The sequence below is a fragment of the Anneissia japonica genome, unplaced genomic scaffold, assembly GCF_011630105.1.
Source record: "Anneissia japonica isolate Jap-2015-1 unplaced genomic scaffold, ASM1163010v1 scaffold287870_len75133_cov130, whole genome shotgun sequence".
Taxonomy (NCBI): Eukaryota; Metazoa; Echinodermata; class Crinoidea; order Comatulida; family Comatulidae; genus Anneissia; species Anneissia japonica.
In genome coordinates, this window is record NW_022703535.1 from 8,245 (window position 1) to 13,283 (window position 5,039).

The 5,039-nt window shown below is 37.6% G+C and overlaps 1 protein-coding gene across 1 annotated transcript in view; it reads right to left on the bottom strand.

Annotated features, from left to right (window-relative positions):
* Positions 1 to 3,360, bottom strand: part of LOC117104482 (aldehyde dehydrogenase, mitochondrial-like) — an 11,241-nt gene extending 7,881 nt beyond the window's left edge. The window contains exons 1-4 of the mRNA XM_033245333.1: positions 3,216 to 3,360; positions 2,355 to 2,485; positions 2,159 to 2,244; positions 1,554 to 1,739 (exon numbers count right to left, since the gene is read on the bottom strand). The gene's annotated coding sequence lies outside the window, so the exon portion shown is untranslated. The remainder of the gene's footprint in view (positions 1 to 1,553; positions 1,740 to 2,158; positions 2,245 to 2,354; positions 2,486 to 3,215) is intronic.
* Positions 3,361 to 5,039: the final 1,679 nt, after the last annotated feature.

Sequence of the window (5,039 nt, forward strand, 5' to 3'; positions counted from 1 at the left end):
ATATTTAATAAAAGTACATGTGTTCTTGTTAATCCGACTTCACTTTATTCTTGACTTTTGTGTTTTTAAACCAATCACACTGGCGAACAGCGATGGGACACTTCACACCCCCCCCCCAAAAAAAAAAAAAAAAAAAAAAAAAAAAACCCCAAAAACCTCCCTCCCTCATCAGTTTTTTGGTCTTGATAGGATGATAAACTAATCATTTTTTTATGGGGCCTTGTCTGCCGTAAAGTTGAATACAAAGCCCAATCTATTCTTCTTGTTTCTGTCGCTAAAATAAACAAGCTCACTAACTGCGGCTAAAAATAGGCAACACCGCAGTCCGTCCCTTAAGAGACACGCCCAGTTGGCTGATCGGATTGTTAATTCACAGCGTAAAGACTGGCATGCTCCACAGCTGCGGCTAAAAATAAACACCACGGTTCGTCCCTAAAGAGACCCGCCCAGTGGGCTGATCGGATTGTTAATTCACAGCATGAAGACTCACATGTTCCACACAGACTCTCGCTGCTAAAAATAACTTGTTACATCATGCATTACAAGTCTTCACATGCGATGGGTGATTGGTTGAATTGGTTGTTGCTGGGCAAAAAACAACCTACGACGTCAAGAAAGTTTAGGCAAAGGCTGGCCTAGCTCAAGGTAACACCAAGATATGGCCTCTCTAGCTAGGTGCTAGGCCTACTAATTAGGGTGTTCTCTTCTCTTTGATGTTCGAGTAAACTCTGATTTCTTCACCAGAATATAGTTTTCAGCTGTTCTAATGCTTCTGTCACCTTGCAAAACTATCGTCATTTTCGTTCTGTTCATGCCTACGGGAATCCCCGGGTACAATCCCACCCCCTATAATCGGGCCAATTTCGCATTTATGGGGGTGGGGGGTGGAATTATACCAGGGGAACTACGGTAGTATTTTCAAATAAAATAATTTTTTCCAAACCTGAACAATGTAATAGTAACTGATTTAAATGCTTGTTTTTCTACTCATAACTGAGTGCAATAAACTACTGTATTTACAGTATTATTTCAACTCATAATTAACTTAATATTTTTAATGTTTAAAGTAACTAACATTAATGTTTTGACTTTTTTTTATCTTTGCTTAATATTTTGTTTTTTTCTTTAATATACAGTTTTTAATATTTGTACTGTATTCTGTAGTGATTTTTAATATGATTTGCCAACAACGAAGTAATTTCTTGTACTGTACCTTTGCGTTCACAAGACCAATAAAAGTTCTGTATTCTGCCTTCATTTAGTACACTTGCCACTTACATGTAACGATACTATATACAAACTAATTCTCTTATTGAGGCTTAGGGAGTGGAGTTGATTTTGTCATGAGAGAAAGTCCTGCTGTTACAGGAACTGGACCCAGGACCTTGGGATTAGAAGACAAGCATCTTAACTATAGTAAGCTATCAACTCCACTCAAAAATACTAAAAATGTACAGTAGTTTTCATTTGAATAGTTAGCTGCGCATTCTCAATTTTTGTACCCCTCGCAACCCCCCCCAGGCCAAAACCAGTCTACGCCACCGAGTACCAACCTTTGATCCTGTTGCAGCTTAGGTGCCAGCAGATTCCAAGTAGACCGAATGTCCACTACTTCAGCCTCACACAAAGCACAGAGCCCCTTCAAGGCAAAGCTTGCTGGGATAGCATGATGATCCTCAGGATAATTATTGAGAATAGTTGACAATGAATGCACAAGTTCAGCTCCATGTTGGAATGGTCTGCAAGAAAACAAAGAACAAATGAAGTCATTGAGAGTAGTTGATAAAATTACACAAAATCAACTCCCTACATACTTGATTGGTTACTAAAAAAAAAATTAACTGCTGTATGTAGCACCCTACACTCACTATTGTATATGTAGCAGAATATAAAATTGTTTGTTTATTGTTTTTCCAGACACATTTTAGTAAGCTTAACACTCTGACTGCCAGGGGTTATTGAAAAAATAGTATCAGCCACCTCCAGATATTTTAGCAAATTTTAACACTTTTCCGAAGCTTGTTGAGAGTGCGTATGTGATCAGATTGACATGTAATGAATACTAGAAGAACTATAACATCTTAGCTTTACAATGGTACCGAACACTTTATTCTAATCACAATCAGTGACTCATAACAGTAAAATGAAAATGACTCACTTTTGGAAATTTACGCAATTTCGCACAAAGAAGCTGAGATAATCGTGATTTTGTGAGAGTACATCAATACCGCTACGCTCAACTGACTGAGAAGGGGAAAAATAAGTAAATAAAAGTGTCTGAACGGAGAAGAAAATAAGTTTGAAAAAAAACTTTACGGCATATCGCTACATTTAAAATCTATGCATAAATATACCTTGTTTTGCATATGTCTTTGATGGATGCTGTCTTTGCCAGTAACTCTTCATTATACTCGAAAGGTTTGCACTGAGTTTCTTGATGTTTCTCAAGGTTTATCATCTTTTGAAGATGAGGAAAACAACGATCCTAATAAAAGACAATGAAATTAATGGATAATGTGGATCTGTGGCTTGGTGGATTAAGAATAAGATACCTGCCTCCAGAGTATACCTATGGGTTCTGACCCGATTTTACCTAATAGATCTGAAAAGTATCAGTTTCAGTGACATCACCATTCATGATGCCATCACCAAACCTGATTAGGAGATTCTGCACCAGTCATCAATCATCAGATGATTGATGACTGGTGCTGTCACCATTATAGAAGTGTATCAGCATTTTATTTGTCACCGAAACTGATCACTTAGGTAGAATTGGCTGCATGATAGTAGGGTAAGAGGTGCTGGCAGAGGAAATTAGATGATTCTCAAATATTTTCCTGCTCATTTTCACTGTATTTCAGAAACACTTTCTGGTGTATGCTGTCTTTCCTATGCTTTACTTCAAGCATAGTGAAAAATCAGTGTGGCGCAGCATGTAAGGCACTGTGCTTTCAATCGGAAGGCAGGTGGTTCGAGAAGGATGCTCAACTATCTGCTTGTGTCCTTGGGCAAGAAACTTAGTCTGATTTTGCCTCTCTTCACCCAGAAGTAAAAAAATGGGGTACCTGGTAGAAGGCGAATGATTCAAAATGAAATAGTATTGCTAGAGGAGATTGTACATTATGTACGAATGATTCTGTACCAGGGAAAAAAGCGCCTTGATAGCTCAGACTCTCATTAATTGACATTAATATAAAAAATTGTGCTAAGCCTACCTGTAGTTTCCATAAAACTGTCAGCAACCTTATTGACACAGCGTACATATCAGTGTTTGCTCCTAGCGACTGAATTACCTTCAACACCGGTGAAATGCAGTACCTATGAGTGGCAGTCTGGGGGATAGCATTCACAACTTTCAGAGTAACTGCAGGTCGCTCTTCGACTCCAAGTAAGTATAGTAATATGGTTAATATACTGTGTGCCTGTAAAATATAATAATTGTGGCAAAGACAAGCCAAGCCAAACCAGTCACTCATCGCAAAATCAATTTTTAGTTATTAATACAGAGTTAAGCAGTAAAATGAGAGCTATAAAATGGTAAAAGAATCTCACATTTCGTTATGAAGTTACAGGAGTTTAAACATACAGCTGTTTAAAGAACAATATTTGAGGAATCAGTCTTCAAATTTACGATTTCAGGCATTTCTTAGGCAGAAACCAGCACCAAATCGTTAAATATTAATGTTTTAACAGGCCCGTAGCCAGCATGCTTCAAGGGGGGGTTCTGGGCGTGGGGTCCAGGGCCCGCCAAAGGGCCCCAGGTGGGGTCAAGGGGGCTAAGCTCCTGTGGGGGCCAGGGGCGAAGCCCCCGAAGCCAGAGCATTTATGCGATTTTAAAAGCATGTACATGTCATTTAAATGCATGTTCATGTATATTTAAATACTTCTTACACAATTTTAAAAATAAGAAAAGAAGACTACTTTTTCCAATACAGGATTTAGAACGTAAATGTTTATTGTGAAACAAACTTTTTTTTTTTATTAAAAAGCAATGCTTAACATTTTAATGCTACTATGTAATGTTATCTCTAAAAATATAAATAATATTTTATTTATTGCAGAAATGAAGAAACAATAGGAACTGACTGCCCTACATTTTACTTTTTTACCAAAATAACTTAAATGTTAAGTTCCAATGGAAATATATATAATTAGGGCAAGGAAAAATGTTATTATATTTACAAGTTACAGAACCATTTATGTAAATATACTTGCACAGTAATATTGAAGAAAAAAAAACAGACATAATTATAATGCTACAAATGTACATGTTTAAGAACCAGTTTATGTAAAAAAACTTAGCACAGTGAAAATAAACAATAATTTAAGAGCTGTCTTGGTTTAAATGAGATATATTGAGAAAAAATAATAAATATATTATTATGAATAATGTCAGTTAATTCTGATGAAACGTGAAAATATTACCAAGTATATTTCCTTGCAAGCCTAGCTGGCCTAGGCCCTGGCCTATGCTTGCTCGATTACAAAATAAATAATAAAATCGTTCCCAAATAATAGGCCTCATAGGCTACGACCCTACCCTACCTAGCAACGCTAGACCTATGGCCTAGGCCTAGCCCGAAAAAGTACACCGGTCCTGCCGCCAGGCAGTATCATGAGCATGTGGTGAAAACAAGGGTGAATTTTCTAACTTCTTAAATTTCGTGATTTCTTCGTTGCTGGCCTTGAAGCAAAAAAATCGGTTATCCTTTCTTGGCGCTTCATACTCCTAGGCTATTTTTGGCGTGTCGCATGTCCTCGATCCCAGAGAAAAGAAAAATGTCCAGCGCCCAAACTTTTGTGATGACGTCGTGCCAAAGTAAATAAACTCCGGAGCACGCGATTGGTCAAATAGCCTCGGCAACAAACCTCTCATTAATATTTATTTTGAAGTCTTGCTGGTTACGTCATTCAGCTGGCTGCAGCTTTGTTTTGATTTCTACGATCAGACTACGATCGATAGCGACAAATAAACAGTGCCAAAAATGCTCCCATTTTGTAATAAGTTGCACTATTTTGGAAACGGGGGATCGTTTTCT